Consider the following 20,107-nt stretch of genomic DNA (forward strand, 5'->3'; position numbering starts at 1 on the left):
GAGTTGAGATGAAGAATGATGCGCAAATTATAACAAATTTATAGAAATTTATAGATCTTTTATCAAATATTCCATTTAATAAGAAAGAAAACTTATACAAAGATTGCGATATCATTATATTTACAGGATTTCAAGCAAGTAAAAAGAAATATGCAGTAATGGTCCATAAACAGCATCAACCTTCGTCATCCTCGGAACAAATGAAATATCTATAATACATTCGTCATAGCGCAATGAAAATTAATACATTAATATTTTTACTTTTAATAAGCATTTACTTCTAGGACGTATTTTACAATAATAAATACCATTTCCACGAAATCAAAATACCATCGTTATCAGAATTCTGCGTAAACGAAAGCAAATCAAATTTGCCACACAAATTACTGCGTAAGTAGCATCAACGTTCGTCAGACTGCTATTCGAAGAAGAGATCTCTACAAAGACGACGTCGCGGAACGCGAATGGAGCCTCTGCCTCACGCGGCTGCCTCTTTCGTTAATTAAACTCGGGAATTCTCGTCGAATTCTCGTCGATCTCCCTTTTCCGCCGTCGTCGTCGCCGTCGTCGTCGCCGTCGTCGTCGTCGTCGTCGTCGTCGTCGTCGTCGTCGTCGTCGAGCGCCATTTTCGCCGGTGCTTCTCCTTTCGCGTTTATCCTGCGTTGCACAGTTGCCGGTATTTATTATGTGGGATGTGGCGCTTTCGGAGCGGGCGAGCGCGGTGAGGCGAGGGGGGGGGGGAGTTCAAGCCAGAGGGGGTTGGCGGGGTGGCTACGAAGCGGCGGCACCCTGTCTACCCGGACCGAGATCGCCGGAGGCTCGTTGCCTAGCGACCCCGTATTGATCTCACCCCGTATCTCGCCGCTGCCGTCCCCGCCGCTCTCTCCATCATCTCTTTCCCCTTCTCTCTCTCTCTCTCTCTCTCTCTCCCTCGCTCGACCGTCATCCCTCTCCGATTACGTTGCTCGCCCGATTATTACGCGTGGAAACGTATTTCTCATTGTATAATTTTACAACGCCGCGCGATGCTCCTCGCTCCAGAACATCCGATGCAGTCGCCCCCGCGAAGAAGCGAATGATTATTTCTCTCTGTTTACCGTTCCCTCTCCGCCCCTCCCGCCCGGAACTTCTCCGTCTCTTTCTCCGGTCTCCGCGGAGTTTCCTTAGTCAGGTGTTTCATGTTTTCGCAGAATTACGCATTTTCGCGGAAGAGCTGATCAATTTGCAATTACTTAATCCATGTAATTTGTAATTTGAGAAGTCATTAGTTTTTATCAATTACACTTTGCGTCTCTCTCCAATTTTTATCTACCACTCGCTGCTCTTTGTTTAATTTTCGAGGCTACTTATTTCTATTATTCATTTACTCCAGCTTGTTTCTCTCTATTTGCTCTTTCCCTTTGTACTTTCTTTCTCGTTTTTACTTACTCCCATTTATTTAATCGTCCTTCTCGAGCAAATATACGGTCGTTCGAATTAAACTGCTACGCAACCCTGAAGAAAATATGTGATTATACTCGTTGCAATTTCATAAAGTGCAGCCCGCCTTCTTTCCGTACTTTTGCCCTCACCTTTTCCTCTTTGAAGAATTTCTTTCGCTTCGCGATGTCGCGTAGATTCGTCCGAGGTCCAATTAAACCAACTGTGCGCAAATGGAAGCTGTTTCCTTCGAAACGCACGATAATACTGCCATTATTCATTACATTCTTGCCCCTTCTATTTGTAGTCGTGCAATATAATGTGAGAATCTTGATTTAATGCATTGTTACTCTTATTTGAATTTCTTTAATGTGTTCCATAATTTTGATCTTATTTCAAATTTAAAAAGAATTGTTAGATGCAAATTTAATGAAGACAAATTTTCGAATTTTAGAAAACTTCATAAAAACTGATATTCCACGAGAGAAATTTCGGTCAAACAATATGAAAGTAATTAAATTTGCTTTAAATTGTCGCACGACACAATTTATCCTAATACATATCTTTCCAAGCAAATAATTATTAAGAGAAAAATATTTGCAAACCTTTGGAAAACGGCGCTTGCAGGCTCTCGCCAGCCGCCCTGCCGTCAGAATCGGCACGATCAAAGGGTTAATAATCGCGTTAACAGCCAATCGACAGCGATTGCGATCGGCCGAGGTCGCCTAAGAACACATCGCTTGAATGGAAGTCAGGTTTTCCTCCCCTTTCGGCCCCGATACAAGCCCGGAGGAGGGTTGCGCGGGGTGAAAACTCACCTCCCTCCCAGCGTTTCGCGTGCACGGATCCCCCTCGTCCCCCTCTTCGAGACTCTCTTCCTATTGGCAAAGTGACCTTCATCTGAATTTCTTTGTTGCGCCTACACTTTGGCGGGTCGATGGGGCGAGGAGATTCGCGGCGTTTAGACAGCCGGGAGAAATGGTAGCCCGTTTTACTTTTACCTTCGACGAGCGAGAAGCACGAGCGGATCAGACACGCAGAAACGAATGGCGATTTCCGGCGAATAGCGCGGCGAGATCGCTGCCAATTTCGGGGCAACAGGTGACGCATAAAGCGAACGGTAATCAGATGACAATTAATTTTACCAAAGTTTCCGTAGCAAACTTTGCGCTATTTTTCATTATTTTTGCATTCTTTTTACTAATTTGTTGACAACGGTGAAATGATAATTAAATAAAAGTAAAGTTTGAGTTGAAGCAAAATTGTTCGGAATAAATTAAAAATTGTATATTTATCGTGCGCCTGCATTTAACGTGGATCTTTATTTGTTTCCGATGTTTACAGGAGTTCTGTTTTGTTTTTTAATTTCGGATTCGCTGATTATGTAGCTTGCAACAGGTGGCAAAATAATTATCATTATCGAAAGTTCCCGGGATATTTGCGGATTGCAACTCTTTGTGGAAAGTTTACGCAATATCTCATGTATAATTAATATTCCTGTCTACTTGTGAAATAATTACGCAGTTCTTTTTCATGAAAGCGATAAGAGAATTTTGCATGATTTATGTTGACAGATGCAGATTCATCTTCGATGTAATTTTGTCCTTTTTCATAAATCATAAGAGAATAATACTGAAAGGAGGAATAAAGGATCACATTAGTTTTCATACGGCGATCAATCTCTCTGCCATTTAGCTAGTTTCTTAAGTCTTCGTCGGGCAAAACTGAATAGAAAGAGATGAATAGCTACAGGTATAATTTTTATTAAGACGAATGAACGTGTTAACAAAAGAATTTAACGTTATATCATCCAATTATGACGAGTTCAAAAGCGTCTAAATTAGACTTTCAACGATAAAGAATAATGACGTAAGTTTTTATTTGGTTTTTGACTATTGAATCTTCTAAAAAATTAATTAACAAGCTTAAAATTGCGTCATTTTTGCTGTAATTAATATTCAATAAAAAATTATTATCGTATTAATAAAATGCAAATTAAAAACTTTTTATTATTCACACACAGTTTGTTCAATTAAAGGAAAAATGATTTGACATTTTCACAATTCATAAATGTTTGAATTATAATAACAAAAATAATAGTTTCAGGACTTGTGCTAGGAAGAAAGGACTCGCAACAAATCATTTCACGCATACACTTTATTTCTCATTATGTTCTAATAATAATTTATAATATAGTTTATAGAGCTTTCTTTTTAGCGTCACTCTAATTTTTTACGTAATATTTACAATATTATACATTTTCTTTTGAGTGGACATTATTGCGAATAATCCTTAATTATTAACTCACTTATCTTTAGAAATTTAGAATTTTCGAATTTGTTAAATCTCTTTGAAAAATATATTTGCAAGAGATCTCCCTTGAAACTTTAAAATTCTCAAAATTCCAGTTTTTTAAAGATTTTTTCAGAATATTGATTTCTACATGATTTTTGGATCTCCTGTTTGAAATCTCTTCCTTAATTGTTACATTTTACAATTTATATATCCTTAAAATCTTAAGATTCTGTTTAAACATAGAATTCACTTCTAAACTTGTTCCTCTCGTTTTTCATAAAATTTCGCAATACCGACTTCTAGAATTCCTCTCAACTGCGCAATTTCCAGCTTCCGATATTGATCCAGATTGGTGGATTCCAGGATTCTCCTGGAAAAAATACACATACGCGCACACACTCACATACACATACATTTGACGGAAATCACGACGAATCGAGAGAGCGAGACGTCGGGGCGTGATTATCGATCCTGAATAATGGCGGACGTGCAACAACGACAACAATGATCGTAGAAGTCGTCGATGGCGACGGTGGTGGCGGCAGCGGCAGCGGCGGCGGCAGCGGCGGCGGCGGCGGTGGTCCAGGAGGGATGCTGCGGGTAGGTTGCCAGGCAACGTGCGTCCACCCTTAAACCGCGCAGCATCCCCACCGCCGTGGCCACCGGCATCTCTCCCTTCGCCGCCCTTTCGTCTCGGTCGATACAACCGACAGCCGTTCCTCCGCGTCCTCTACGCCCCCGGGAATTCCCCCGATTTCCATTTAGGGGCTTTTCGCCTTTAAACCCGACCTCGGCAACCCCCGTCCATCGAGGGACGCTCGCTTTCCACCATGTACCGTGTCGGCTATTCTACTCCCTCCCTTTCTTTTTTTACCTCGACACTTGACGCGCCTGACGGGAGAAAATCAGGAATCCAGCCTAAACCTAATTCTTGATGCTCGACAAATTCATTTCTTCGGTTCCTAATCGAACAGGAATATTAGTGCTTTGCGTCAATGAGTGAAAGGCTTTAGATCGTTTAAAGAGATCTTTCTGTTAATGAAATAATGTGCGTAAGATTGTTTAATCCTTTTGTGAAATTTAGTTTATTAATGTGGAGTCTTTGCAAATATTATATAAGAAGAGAAACATCATAAAAGTAATATTATAATAACAATGTTTGATTAATGCATAAGAATTTCCTACTGACATTGTAAAAATGTTATAAAAAAGATTATTTATAGTTAGAGAAGTTAAAAATATTATTTAAACAAAGGATAACATCACACTTTGTAGATTCTGGGATCAAAGCAATTTCAGTAGGTAAAGACAACGATGGTACGGCAAAACTGGAAAACGTCGTTTTATTAAGATAAAATATTTATAAATATTTTAAACTGTCGAAAAATTTCGATACTAAAATACAAACTATAGTTTGAAGAATATGTTTGATTAATTAATTCAGAGAAAAGCCAGATAACGGAAGAATCATCTATCAAATTTACGCCTCTAATTTGCAGAGAAGCAGAAACGGAGAGAGCATCGTTGACTCTCACTACTGACCTTGCGTAACGAAAATCGGACGCGAAGCTCGCGGCTCCTGAGGGATCACCTTGATGAATTTTAAATGGACGCTCGATCGATGGAGATCGTTGAGTTTGGTCCGCTCTTGGCATTCACCGCGTGCCTTATGAATTTTGAAAAGTTGGCACATGGAAGCCCGCAGTGAACGCAAGGAGCACAGACTCACACTTCTTCCGTAATTGTCTCTTGAGATCCCGTTGAATATCGGCCGCCAAATCTCACTAAAACTCACTGCAAGCTCCAGATGTCGTGATACTGCGTGATCCTGGAAAGCACACTTTAGCACTGTCAATGGCATTTCTATTTTCAATCCCCGATTCTTCGCTGAAAGCATTTTTATCTCGTCAATTCTGTCAACTCTCTCGATAACTAGAGAAAATATCTTTTTACATATTTCCAAGGCAAATCACTGTTTTTGTAAAAAAAATTTTTTAATTGATAATCAATTAGCACAATGATTTCTCATTTCACTTACATTTAACGCACACTTATTTAAACAATAGAAAAATATTTATATTTCTCCTGCAAATTATTCAGTGACACAGACACAAAAGTAGAATCACATGTCAAAGGCTGAGATAAATGTTTTACACTGTAAATAATTATAACTTGTTTCTTTTTACGAAATAATAAGGTTTTCTCGCGGAGTGCATTTATTGACGACAAATATCGCATATTAATTATCCTCGCGAAAATTCAGAGTAGCAAAAATTCACTGCAAACTATTCGAAGAATAGAACCTCCGCTCAACAGCTTTCAAATTTTGATTGCTTGCAATGGAAAAAAAAAAATTATAAATTTTTTTTTGCACCGGCATGAAAAAAAAAAAAGAGAAAACAATCTTTGTAAAGTCACCGTCGACGATCGCGTTACTTTCGAGACACCACGTACATCGCACAGACTCTCGAAGCGAGCATGATGAACGCCGAAACTGCACTATGGGACGTTCACCCCGCGCGTGCCCTGCGGGAGAAGGGGGGTGCATCGCGCGCGCGATGAACAGGGGGATCAGTGGAGGGGAGTGGACGGTTCGTCACACAGTGCTAACGTAACTTATTGCTTATTTCGCGGGAGAAGGGGGATGCACGAGTCGATCGAAGAGCAAGGGAAACGGCGGGAGCAGCTGACGTTAGGGTCCCATTGTGTTCCGTAGATATTCGCATAATCGAGAAATCCACCCCCCGCGCCCTTCCGTCAAGCGGAGTCCTTACGCACTTTTCGTGCTGGAGCGAGAGACGAGCATATGGGATGGTGCGAGCGGTGTCGGCGGTGATCCTGATTGATAGTTTCGCAGGATATCGAGGTGAAATCATTCTCATGTTCTTTTTCTCGGCCGTTGAACCCGATTTATTGACGCGATAACCCTTCCTCGTTTTTTGCCTACATCTAGCGTAGTTTATCAATACAATTTACTGCTTTGCTTCGCGTACACTATGTGTTTTTATTTCTATTTTTTAACTCATTAGTTTTCCCATGGAAAATTATTCTCGGAGAATCTAGAATTATAAACAAGAATCGAGACGCGAAATTAATTAAACGAATTACGTATTTTGTATGCTATTAGCTTTTACGCTAAAACTAATATTAAATTTTTTACGTAAATAAATAGGATATTAAACAAGTGATACATAAAACGCTAATTTTAACACACCAAAGCAATTTACTTCTTTTAATACGCACAGTTAATTAAATACACAATTTTTACAGAAACCCGCCAGGACGAAAGCTCGTAAAAGATTCAGAATCATTAAAGTAAATTCCGCGAAGAATAATCTTCTTTTATAAATATTTTCCAGTGTGTCTCATCGAAATTTCAACGCTGTGTCAATTCTTTCCCTTTTGTTAGAACATAGAAAAAATTGGGGGAGACAAAAAGTAGTCGCGTTACTTTCTCCACTTCAGAGGGAAATTTTTCTCGTTTTAAAAGGCGCACGTTGGAGGGTGAATCCGGGGGCGGGAAGGGGGGGGGGATAGTGACTGGCGGCTACATTTACTCCGAGCGCCGACGGCTAATTCATATCCATTGCGAAGGAATCGCGCGGCGAGCGGAAGGGTGGGAAGTAGCTTGGTCTCCGTGGCACAATAGGGCATTCCCTCCAAGGGCTGGGTACCCGGTCGGCCGTAGCTGTGTGGGTCAGGGTTACTTCCAAAAGAGAGAGAGAGAGAGAGAGAGTGGGAGGGGGTTTAAATGCGACCCTCGCGAGCAAAGGGACATACTCGTGAGGCGGCCAGGAATTTAATAGAAAGATATTTAAATGCCCCTGTCGTGTGACATCTGCGCGACGTAGGGCGATGCCCTATTATCGGGGAAAAGTTCTCGGACTAAGAGGGGCACGCAGGCAAAGGATACATCGTTTGTTAACTTTTCAGTCAGCTCGAGATAATCGGACAATATGTGCGTCAGAGAAAAAAAGCATTATTTTCTATAATTAATTTTGTATCTCGTTGAAATTTATTTTGCGAAGCAACAATTGGTGGAACTTTTGTTTACATTATTGTGCGAAAAGACAGATTTTGTGGAAACAAGTCGAAAAATTTTATGTACAAATCAATTTTCGTCCAGATGATTTATGATCTGATGATAAAATAATTCAGCAGCGTTTACCATTTATCGTTGTCGCTAAATGAAAAGCAAATTAAGAACCGAAAGAAACTTTGATTTTCCGCTGTCACGTGTTTATTCCGCAGCGTGTTGACGCGAGGAAAGTTTTGCGATTTCAATAAAGATGTTAATTTAGCCAGAGTGATTTAATCGTCGGCGATTGTCTCTGAAGTTTTCGAAGAGTCAGAAGACAAGGGATGTGCAAAAGGGCAGGAGGGTGTGTAATCGGGCGTGGCGGTATGAAGCTAATTATAAGCGCTGTAAAGTCGACGGGCAAGAACGACGTTGACACGATCGAGATACATGTTTCTTTGCTTTCGCACGACTTTCCGATAGTTTCACGAAGATTAATGCGAGATTTATAAATATAAAATCGCGTGTTTACGTACTAAATCCGTGGGGCATTAATTCTTATTTATAGAAGCTGTCACGTTTAACATTTTTCGCAATTCATCTCATATTTGCGAATTGTTTTTTTTTTTTAGCAGCAAAATATCATTCGAATATAATTACGTTTAACTACTTTATACGCATACAAATTTTTAAAGTAAAAACTTCGATTCGTCGGCAGTTGCAAAAGCAACATTTGTGAGACGGATACTTGATCGTCAATAAATAAAATTTCGGAGCTATGATTACCATTTTATACGCGATAAAATATTCGTGTCGTCTTCGATCCAACAATAATGATAATTATCATTCTACACGCGATCAAACAATCGTGTCACCTTCGATTTTCGACAAGCATATCAGTCTTTCTTACCGTGAAATTGCCTTGTCCTTCGTCCGTCTGTGCCGTCGGTTCCTCGGTTCGATTCTTCGTTCTCTTTTTTTTTTTTTTTTTTTTTTTTTCCGGGAGAGGCGATACCTGAATGGCCCGCGTCCTGCGATCGTTCGTCCTCGTGACGTAAGCAAGCACGTGCAGCACCCTTGCTCAGGTAGGGTTGGAAACGTCACGATTATACCAATCCTCCCCTGCGAGCAGCACGCCCTCCCATCGATCCTGGCAAGCCCTCCTCCATTCATGGGAGGCCCGGTACCAGGCCGACGAACCGCATGGCTCCACCTGGTATCTGGAACAAACGAACGCTCTCTTCACACGTTCACGACGAGAGAAAGAGAGTGAGAGAGAGAGAGAGAGAGAGAGAGAAAGAGAGAGAGAGAGAAGGATAATATGGGCCACCCACGACAGCTTTATAATCCTAGGTCAGCGACGATGTCCTTCGTGATGGCCAGGACGCTACATTCATTTAGCCGACGCTAGCCGTCAGCAAACTTCTCAACTTTCAATGTTTCCTTAATGTTTTCTGCCCAATCTTTGCTCGTCAAGCCGAACTTCTTCGTTTCTGAACTGTATCTCAACTATGAACTCTGAAATCGAAGTTCTCAAACTTTCGACTGTCATCTTTCAACTACGAGAATCCTTTCCTTTAAAATCATGTGGCTTGTAATTTAAAAAAAAGTTGAACTACGAGAAGTCGAGCCAAATTTTTTTAATTGTTTGGAAAAAAATTATACTTGAAATTTTTATATAAATTTAATATTAAATAATTTTCTTTTGGATGCACTAAAAAAATGTTGCAACGGCGAGTAGGAAGATGTCGAGCTTTCGCGTCGATTGCGGTTGTCCGCTGCGTGTGAAACGCTATAAATAGCGAATCCCGCTCGTGTGCGAGCGAGCGCGTCAGCTGATCACATATTGACAGTTCGATAAAGTTGCCGAGCGGCAGCATTCGCTTCAGTCGTCGAAACTGCTCCTCGCGCAATTAGTCGCGCCTCCGCGAGGACGATGGAATCCTGCCTAGCCCGAGGATCGATTAAACGTTTATCGATATCGTCGTCGGCAGAAGTAAAACGTTAGGCGAAAACATCTCCTATCAGGATATTTTTTCAAGGCAAAGGCGCGTTTTATTTTACCGTATTCTATTTTACTTCTGTACTTTATTTCGTACATTGATTGTCTAATTCGTAACTGTTTATCTAAATTGATAAAAGAATTTTAAAAAATCAACGAATATATAAAAGCAAAATTTATTGTAAAAAGTAGAAAACTTGCTAAACTCGCGAAACAATTTCTGAAAGTAAATAATAATAATAATTGCTTTATTATTTTCAATTCCAGTATGCTAAAAATTTATAATTTACACCAAAGAGTTTAATTAAGTGTTTTGCATAAAAAATTAAGTACAATTTAGTACATCGAATAAAATTTTAAAGTTAATATAACTCACTAATTCGTCGTACGTTTAAGCTAATTAGGATAATAGATACTTGGAGGAAATAATTACAGTTGAAACAAGTGCAACCATAAATTATTTTCAATTCGGAGAATATTTTCGGTAAACCACACAAACGAACCTGATTCTCGAACGGCGAAGAGGCCGAGGGCGGAAGTTCGAGGGGCCTACGTGAAGGATCGGCGCGCGATCGCGATCGAGGACCGATTTTCAGGCACCGGCTCACCGCGAAGTCAGTTTCGTGACAGAAAATTACGAAAATGGTAATTAGGCGCGCGAGGTAGTAGCAGCAACGGCGACGTGCCGGCTACGGCTTATTCATACTTCGTAGCCATGGCGATCCTGCACTACTGATAAAACAACAGTACACACCATAATGTACTTACGCGGAATAGAGGGGAACACCTTGCGTACCGGGTGTCACGAAAATCGCGAACGCGGGACACGCCGGGAGGAACACGCCGAGGGAGCGCGAGGAGGATGCGACCGTCGCGGAACGTCGGCGATCGTCCTTCCTGCTTCCACTTTCGCAATCCGAGATCCGAGGATGCGTCCTCGAATTGTTAATCGCTTACTTTTTGATTATAAATGCAACTGCAATTTTAAGTTTAACGAGTTTAAATAAAATTTAATTAATTAATATCTGCTGCCGCAAGAGAATTGATATCTCTAACGTCGGGGAATCCATTCTAATTTCCGGTCTCTTTCGGAATATTGAGAGATGTAAGGGAAGGTGGCGAAGGGTGTAATCACGTAAGGGCGCTGCCCTTCCCGGGTGAATAATTCCGCGGATCGTAATAGTTTCAGTCTTACGATGACATATGGCGATTTGAGTGCGCGCGCGGTGCGCCTTTTATCGAAATTCGTGAACCATATGTCGGTTCTTCCACGATGAAAATCTTTTAATTAAGAATCAATAAATCGAAATTCCTTCGGATGCCTCCTTTCAGATAAGCGACACTCGAATCGAAGAGCGGCGAAATCTATTTTCTCAAAGTGCTCGCGAGTTTGTGTGAACGATTACGAATGTTGGTAGCCCGACGAAAGAATCGGGGAACAATAAAGAAAATGACGCCCACGTGCGTGCATCTGATAAGAGGCGATAACGGGCCCGCCACCCGGTAGATATCGCGGTCGAAAGTCTGGTCGGAACGAGTGGAAGATTGTTCGATTGATAGAAATCTCGAGTCGCGAAATTATATGATTATACGTCATTAATCCGCCGTTGAAATTTCCGGCGGGAGTGTCAAAGAATAAAATTAATAAATCAAATAAAAACAAAAATGTTTAATTGAAAGCATAAATAAAAAAATGCCCAATTTTTTATTTGCAATTCCCATAAACAATCACCGATTGATTTCGATACCAAAAAATCCAATAAAATTTCGGAACTTATAAACCTTTTAATATGTCGAAATATATGTAATTGTTTATTAAAATAATAAAAAAAAAGCGTGGTAAGAATATATAAATAAAATTTGAAATGAGTGAAAAGTCCGATTCCTATTTCCTGATTAATCATTGATTATGACACCAATTAATTAGTTATCACTGCTGAAAAGAAGTGTAAGTACCTTGAAAGGTCGAGAGGAAGTGTCAAATTATCATCACAATCAGGATTCACATGCAAAAAATCACCAATTCCGAAAAAAAATTATGTCAAGCAGTCCATTGTGATAAACATTCAGTATTACAAATAAATATAAATAAAAAAACATAATAATAAAGTGATAAAAATAAAGACTTAATTAACAAAGACACAATAATGACACTTTTTGGGAAAAAAATCGTGCATGAAACCCAAAACAAATCACTCGAGATTAAATTAAGCAGCAAAATGCATCGCGATCGATAAATCAATTTGAGAAGCTGCGATCGATGCTAATTTAAAGCGCCCGATCGAACGATCGGAAGCTCGCTAATTAATTAAACCGGAACGGCCGGAAGAATCGAAGAACGAAAAACGGAAATACAAAGAGTGAAATGAGAAAGCTGGAAAGGATTTTCAGGATCAGGATCACATATGTGTTACTGACGTTACCTGAAGACCGCTTCCAGTTCGCTCAGCCGATTCCTCGTCATTGTTTTCCTTTCGCGCTGTTTCTCTCTTCGCGGCTGCGAGCGGCAAGATCGCGAGGATCGCGAGGGACTCGTCTGTCCACAGAGATCCGTTCCGCGGGATAACGGCGGCGGAACGTCAAACCGGCGATTTGTCACTCGGCGAGGTCGACGACGCTCGCTGTCGTCGTCGTCGTCGTCGTCGTAGTCGCTGCCGGCTGAGAGAGCGAGCGGCGTGTCGTCGGCGTCGGCGTCAACGTCGGTGGCGGGCGCGAGAAGAGAAGAAGAAGAAGAAGAGGAGGAAGTAGGGGTCGGTCCGGTCGGTCCGGTCGGTGTGCCGCCGCTTTCGCCGGGTCGAACCGACGGCGGGCGCAGAGAGGACGGTGTTGTTGGTTTGATGGTCGCGGGACCACTGCGCCCTCTCCGTCTTCGCCCGCCTAGCCCTGCCCCTCGGTCGTATCAACCCCCTTGCGCCCACCCGCCGCCCCGGCCTGCCCCAAGGATCCCCGGGCCCCCTCGCGGCCGTTGCTGCTGCTGCTGCTGCCGCCGCCGCCGCCGCCGCCGCCGCCGCCGCCGCCACCGCCGCCGCCGCCGCCGCCACCGTCGTCCAGCGCTCTCGTCGCCCCACCGCGCCCGGGCGTTTCCACCCCTGCGCGCGCGATACATACGTATATACACAACCCTTCTCTCTTGTCTCCCTCGAACCCCGCCGAGTTCGAAGGACGAGGGAGGGAGCGCAAATCTCCCGATACGACTGCCGCCCCCGAAACGCGCGTCTCTGCCACCCCTGGCGCGCATTTTCCACCCTCCGACGGAATGGACGGAGCCGAGACTTCGGAGATAGCGAGACGGAAGAGGGTGGACGAGGAGGAGAGGAGCGTGGGGGGAGGGAGCGGAAGGTTGTGATCCTCCAAGGCGCAAGCGTCACCCAGAAAATCAAGGCACCGCCGTCATCGTCATCGCCGTAGCACACTCTCTCTCTCTCCGGAGAGCGCCGGTCGCTCGTCTGGACTCGGGGGTGAGGCGCGGCGTGGAAACGCAGGGGGGTCAGGGGGAGGAACAACGTACGTCGTAGGGTCAGGTTACCCCGTCTTCGTTCAAGGGCGTACGACCTCCTCCTCCTCCTCCTCTTCTTCCTCCCAACGAGCAACCTTCAACGGGGGAGGAGAGATCGGGCACCTTTCCTTCCTTCCTAATTCTTCGCGCCCCCTCCGCCCCTCTCGCATCCGTTTTTCTCTCTTCAACCTCCTGCCACTCCCATTTCACCGTCATTCTCGCGCGCAACCCTCTCGATCGGCGGGGTAACGTGCGCCACCGCGCTTCGCGATCTCGCTTTGTCTTCCCGCGAGGATTTCTTCCTCCCTCCTCAACCCTCCCCTCGGTACCTCGCTCAACTCGGTCCTCTTCGTGTAACCCGGAGAACGGAGGTCCTGCGCACAGTCCATCTTCCTTTCGGTCATCCTTCAAATTTCGCACGCGTGTGGGTGCTTTCCGCTTACGGTCATCAGGTTTACTTCCGGAAAATCGTGCGAGAGAGTGCAATCGTGCCGGGAGGAAAAAGGATTCTGAACGATGGAATTCTGAACGATGAATGAGCAGTTAAGATGACAGCAAAATTCTAGTTAAGCATGTTTTGTCCTTCCAAACATTTCCACAAAATCAATATCGGAAAAAGTGTTTAATTGTTCTGCTAAAAACGTGGATGTAAATGATTGTACAAATATCAATAAAAAGTTATTATTAAATAGACGAAGAAAGCATTAATACCTGAATATTAAATCATGCATCAACTTGAAAATTACAATATAAAACTTATACAGAAGAATCTGAATAAAGCAAAATGAAGCTAAAACTTTGAATAAATGATAGCTATAGCTATCTTTTATTCAAAGTATATGTAAAATATAAATAAATAAATAAAAGTATATTTAAAAAAATTGAAACTTTAAATTATAATTTGTACCAAAAACTTTTTCTTACGCGCACAATACAAGATTCATTCCTTTCGATTATATTACATATTCATAAAATTGATTATAAATAAACAAAGCATAACGTAGCTCAAGCTTCAAATTTCTAAATTTTTATTATTTTACAATACATTCGAAATAGTAATTTTATATAATATTATTTTTATTACTTGTTTAATCCTGTTTAATTCGTGCTACAGATTTCGTTCCTACTTTTATGAAATATGTCTGATCAATATCATTGATTGCCTACTTTGATCTGATAATCATCTTCACTCACCTTTCCTAATTTCCTCAGGACCCTTCGAGTACGAAGTTCTTTTCCTGTCGGGGAACGAAGTGGAAAGTTCCTGCCGGCAACTTTATCCAGCGGGATTATAAGCCCTGGCCGTGTCGCGACGTAGAAAATATTCCCGATTTTTCCGCGCACGGGATTATTTCTCGTAAATTCCTTCACAAATAACTCCATTCGCGTTTTCGTATGAGAATAAAAAAAGCGCGCGATCGATGTTGCTCGTGCGAGAATACGAGTAATCAAAATTATTAAACTAAAGACTTATTTTTAAATTAAACGAAATTTTTTACAAGCGTTAAACCAGTATTATTATTATGCAAATAATTGCAAAAATTTGTGCAAATTAGAAATTGTTATGAGAAAGATTTCAAAAACTTCCCAAATCCTATAATTTTTGAGCTATAACGTGCTGCAAAGCTTTCAAGCGCGGCCTAATAAACGTATCGTCCTGCGACGCACTTTACCCTGTCGATATGAGATGAGCCGCGATCAGCAGGATTATCTCGATCTCGTCGTGAGGAGACGTCCCGGGACGCGAGTCGAGAAAATCGAATCCCGCCGGTAGAACGACCTCGGGGACCGTAAAAGTCCTTGGACGACGAGGACGAGCTCGGCTCTAATAGCCACCTGCTGTTAGACAGCCGGAATCCCTGTGGCTCCTGCGGAGAGCCGACGGGATTTGCGAGTTCTAAGGACGAGAGGAGGAACAGAGACAACGATGCTCGGTCAACGAAAGCGGAGGACAGTCCGTGATAGTCGGCGCGGCTATAAAAAGAATGCTACCAAAATACTTCTTGAAAAAAATTGATTACGTCATTATTATGTGGAAATAAACTGCATAAAAGAAGATGTTAAATTATTCAAGTACACAAGTATGCGAAACAAATAATCGCAAAGTATCGTTTGTGAAATTATGTTTCACAGTTTCATATTTTTGCGACAGTAAAACTTTTAAATCTTTTTTGCAATATAATTCTGGAATAAAATCTTATAATTAGATAGAGATGAGTGTCGCATCATATAAATAAATAGATTTGCAGTCTCCAGAAATAAATATGACGTAAATCTAAACGTGTTCGTTTAGTATCATAATAGAGACGAAAATATATAATAAAAATATAACAGACGTATCATAATAATTATAATTCTGCGAGCGAGTTAATCGAAGTACCGCGAGTTCCTCGACGTCGCGACGAGCAGTCGCGTCGCGTTTCCCAATTTGCAATTAAAAAATAGGTCTGGGCCACCGTGTGTAATAACCCGCGGACTCGCGGCGGATTGAATCGAAACACTGTTGTCGGCGGCACAAAAGCGCGGGGCTCGTAGCCGTCACAAAGGGAAGTTTCCGTGACGCTTGGCGGACTTCCAGCCGCCGGCTTGCGCGCGCGCGCGGGAGCATCGGGAATCAAAGGGATTATTTTTTACGTCTGAATTAAATTGCCCGGGGGCCGCTATCGGACCGCTCTCGGCGGACGTGTGACGATTGCCGGTCCCGCAGAGGGAGAGAGAATCGTCCCGGGGTTTTCCCCGATTCCCCAAACCTCCCGTCCGATCGTCCCTCTGTGCCCTCCGCGAGGGAGACGCGTCGACGGCTGGATTTTTATACATCCCGGCCGCCTGTCGCGGGATTATTTATTTCCATCTAGTCGAAACTCGACGAAACTCTCGCTCAGGATACATCGACTTCCTATTTCGAGCCCGCCGCTCCCTCGGGACACCCCGTTTGACCTGTTTCCGATTTTTAAATCGCGATAAAACGATAGATATGACATTTTCTAACATTTTTCGATTTGTCATTTTCGCCGATTTTCCAACTGTCATTCGTACAACACACGCCAAGATTGGATACTTTTTATGGCAACAAACGTCCTATGTTATAAATCATTCAGTCGTCATGTGTATGATTTTAATTAAAAGTAATATTTGATAGGTCTTGTGATAAATGGAAAATAAACAAAACGGTGAGGTTTTTATATTAAAGTATGTAAATAAAAATTAAATAAATAATGTCTACAAATGGATATCATGTATAAATCAATTTGTCGACATTTGCAGTAGCTGTATTGTTTTTTTTTCTTTCTTTCGGTCATTATTTTTGCATAAATACCAACTGCATAAGAAATTGAAAAATGTTAAAACAGCGTTACTCTAATCGCAGTTAATGATTTACACTTCTATTTTAATTTTCGCTTTTCCGGCATCTTTCCTGCTACTATTCTTATTGTTCTCGATTCTTTACCGTTGTCATTTTTATCTAAATAACTATGAAAATTCGTTTTTATCAACTATTTGTCGTCGGAACGTTACGACGGACGAATCAAGCGCGACCGAGAAATAGTGCCCGTTAATTTTTACCGTGCAGTGCTTCACTCGCTCCCTTTCCTTCGTCAACGACGACGTTTCGGCCGAGTTTCGGGGCCCACAACACGTGCGCGCGTAGCCGCAATCTTTCGAGCGCGCACGAGTCTTCCAAGGGGTGGCTGAATGAAGCCGAGAATTCGTCTCTCTTTATTCACACTCTCTTTCTCTCCCTCTCTCTCTCTCTCTCTCTCTCTCTCTCTCTCTTTCTCTGTGTTGATAGAGGCGTGTGTCATGTCGTGGCGTGGCGTAGCGTGGCGTGGCGTAGCGTGGCGTGCGGCGGGTCGATAGAATTCGGGCCACGGCCTCCGGAGCTGTAGCCGCGAACCCTCCCGCCGGGACGCGAAGAGAGAGGGAGGATGGATGCTGGAGGAGGATCGAAAAGGTGCGGAAAATGAGCGACGCTCGCTGGAGGAAGCGGATACAGCTTCGCGAGCTGTGCAGGTGCAGCGGCGGCGGCGGGGAGAGAGAAAGAGAGAGAGAGAGAGAGAGAGGAATGAGGAAGGGATCGGTTCCCGGGAGGGATGAGACCCGGAGGCTTCTCCGGAGTACAGCCAAACGGAAGAAGAACCGACGGAGAAAGCGCGGCGAGCGGGAGGGAGGGACGCGCGCGAGGATGAAAAAAAAGAGAAAAAAAAGAGAGCATCGGTATCCCGCGGTACGGAAACGCGAGGAAGGGCGGCGGGGAGCGGTGAGACGAGAGGAGAGCAGAGTGGGAAGACGGGAAGGGTTGTAAAGGGGTAAAAGCGGGAGGAGAAAGCGAGAAAGAGAGAGAGAGAGAGAAGAGGAGGAGGGAGGGATGCTGGGGTCGCTAGGCAACCCCCGTGAAGCGATGGAGGTGCACCCTCGGTACACCCTTATTGCCTTTCCAATTTCGGTGGTTCCCATGCACCGTGTTCCCCTCCTCGCTCTTTCCCCCCCCAAACTCATCCCACCATCGATGCTGATGCCGACTGTCAAGGCTGCACTTGGGGGGCCCGACGTTCGGTCGGAAATCGATAAAAGTCCATCGGGTGATCTTTTTTTTTTTTTTTTTTCGTTTTTTGTCCCTTTTTTTTTTTTTATTAACCTTCTCGCATCGGAAAAGGATGACGCTAGCGGTCTCGCGCCGGTGAGCGAGCTCGTGTGCAAGCGGCGGATTGTAGGCGGATCACGCGATTGCAACGGTTACCGGGAGCTTAATATAATTTACTGCGCAACATTGAATAGTAATAGTAATTTAAATAAAAGTATTACATCGGCAAACACTTTGTAGCAACTTTTTACGAAAAATTCTTTAAACGTATAGAGAGACATAATTATATGAGTATCAAAAATGATTATGAAAACTCGATTGCGCACAGTGTGCAATATTAAAAAATATATAATACAATAACTTATACGTGCAATATTATTTTTTACACGATGCACGCGAACTTTCGGTACATTTTTGTGATCACATCATCCTCTCCCGTCTCGTTTACATCGAGATCGATGTTCGATCGGCGGGGCGCTCACCCTCGGCGAAGCGGGGCACGCGGCGACAGCGGGGTTAGGGAGGGGGAGGGGGGGAAGAAGGGCAGATCTGAAGGGGGATGGTTGTGACGGTGGCGCGCGAACCCCCGGGTGTGTTGTTCCGAGGGTGAAAATCCGCTCCCGAGACTGCACGGCGGCGTCACACTGTCTAGCTCCATCGGGACAGCGACCTCCCCCCCTTCTCCCCCGCGCCGATCGGTCCAGCGGGGAGATAAAATTCGGGATCAGCTGGAACACTCACTCGCCGGAGGCCAGCCACCCCTGCACGCCACCCCACGGCCGCGGCCGGTGGGGATAAGTGAAACGGGGAAGAGGGAAAGAGGTGGTTGAGAGAGGCTGGTATCGTTGCCTCTATCGCCGAGCTCTAAAGGGAAGAGAAACACTCGAGAAAATCAACGTTTGTCACACTTTGCGGCGCGTAAACGCGCGTCTCTTAAGGGGCGCGCATTCCTTGCGTCCCGATCGACGTCCCTCCCCCCCCCTCCCCCCCTTCCCGATGTCATCCCTCGCGACTGTGTGACGCGTGAGGAAATTGTGCGGTATTTTTTTCATCATTGATTTATGTAGCTACTTTCACGTTAATATCGCCTTTCGTTCATTGAGTAAACTGTTGTTTTAACTCGGTTTCGTAATTTTATTAAAAGTGTTAATGAAGAGACCGACGAATCCTAGCATAAATTTAAAACTTTTTAAAAAGCAATACAAAAGTTAGAATAAACTTAAATTGTCCTTAATTCAACTAATTAATTGAACGATTTTATTTTTAAAGAAATAAGAATATCGCATTAATTTGTAATGTCGTTAGGGAATCGAGATAAAAGTGACGCAGATAAAAATAATTATAAAGTAAATATAAAATTGGCGACACATAAGATCGTAATAAAATAAAATGTAAAAAATATAACAAAAGTAAATTTATATCTTGTTTTGGAAACTGAATATTAGTAACATTGTTGCTTTGATAAAATGCATACTGGAGAAAAATAACAACTGACTCTTGCACGATGACAGTAGTTCCTGTAACAAATTGTGTTGCAGAGTCTTTGTCAAGCGGAAAGAAAATACACGGGTGGCGGAGCTTTGTGTGTGCCTACTGTCCTAGTAGGGGCAAATATACGCGTGGTAGTCCTTGAGATTCTGTTAGAGACTTACGTAGGATTACGAGTTGGATTTTTTACGCCCGACGATCCAGTTTCTTGAATCGAACTAACGAAGAACTGCAACGATCTTGGAACGAAGCTCTTTTTATTCACTTATATAACGATTTTTGTATTTGTATATAGTTATTAATTTATGCAACTATTTTTCTCATGCAAAATTTGGCTAAACTCTAAGGTCCCTAAGGTCTTTCTTTCGCATATTTATATCTGTGAATCTACATCGATATAATATTATTTACTTCAATTTTCAGTAGCAAAATAAAATTTGTAAGAAATCTAAAATTTTTATTTTATAACGTTTTATTTTCATTGTCATTATTTACGCTTTTTTTAAAACAATTTTATTCCCGCAAAAAAAATTGATAATTTCTTAAATTAGAATTAATGTTATCCATTTATCGGTTCAACGGTTTAAGCATCTTCTCCCTTTAATTACCTCGATAATTAAGATCTCACTGAATAGAACTTGCGCGTGATCTTAAAGACGCGATAATTGCGCTGCTGCCGCGCGGGGAGAGATTTAATTCTCACTTCCGAAAAGCGCACCATCTGTCCCCCTGTCCTCGCCACCGTTCTCACGTGTTCTTCATTATCATTTCCCGGTCTCTCTCGTGCTGAATGTTTCGTGCTGACTG

General features: G+C 42.9%; 2 long non-coding RNA genes across 2 annotated transcripts; both read right to left on the minus strand.

The window, feature by feature from the left end:
- Window positions 1-254: 254 nt before the first annotated feature.
- Window positions 255-2,712, minus strand: LOC137001398 (uncharacterized). The gene is made up of 3 exons (XR_010891423.1): window positions 2,025-2,712; window positions 1,572-1,666; window positions 255-1,494 (listed from the first exon to the last, which is right to left on the minus strand). It is a non-coding gene; the product is annotated as an uncharacterized lncRNA (long non-coding RNA).
- Window positions 2,713-3,558: 846 nt separating this feature from the next.
- Window positions 3,559-12,652, minus strand: LOC137001399 (uncharacterized). The gene is made up of 2 exons (XR_010891424.1): window positions 12,158-12,652; window positions 3,559-8,952 (listed from the first exon to the last, which is right to left on the minus strand). It is a non-coding gene; the product is annotated as an uncharacterized lncRNA (long non-coding RNA).
- Window positions 12,653-20,107: the final 7,455 nt, after the last annotated feature.

Source organism: Linepithema humile, chromosome 8 (assembly GCF_040581485.1).
Source record: "Linepithema humile isolate Giens D197 chromosome 8, Lhum_UNIL_v1.0, whole genome shotgun sequence".
Classification (NCBI taxonomy): domain Eukaryota; kingdom Metazoa; phylum Arthropoda; class Insecta; order Hymenoptera; family Formicidae; genus Linepithema; species Linepithema humile.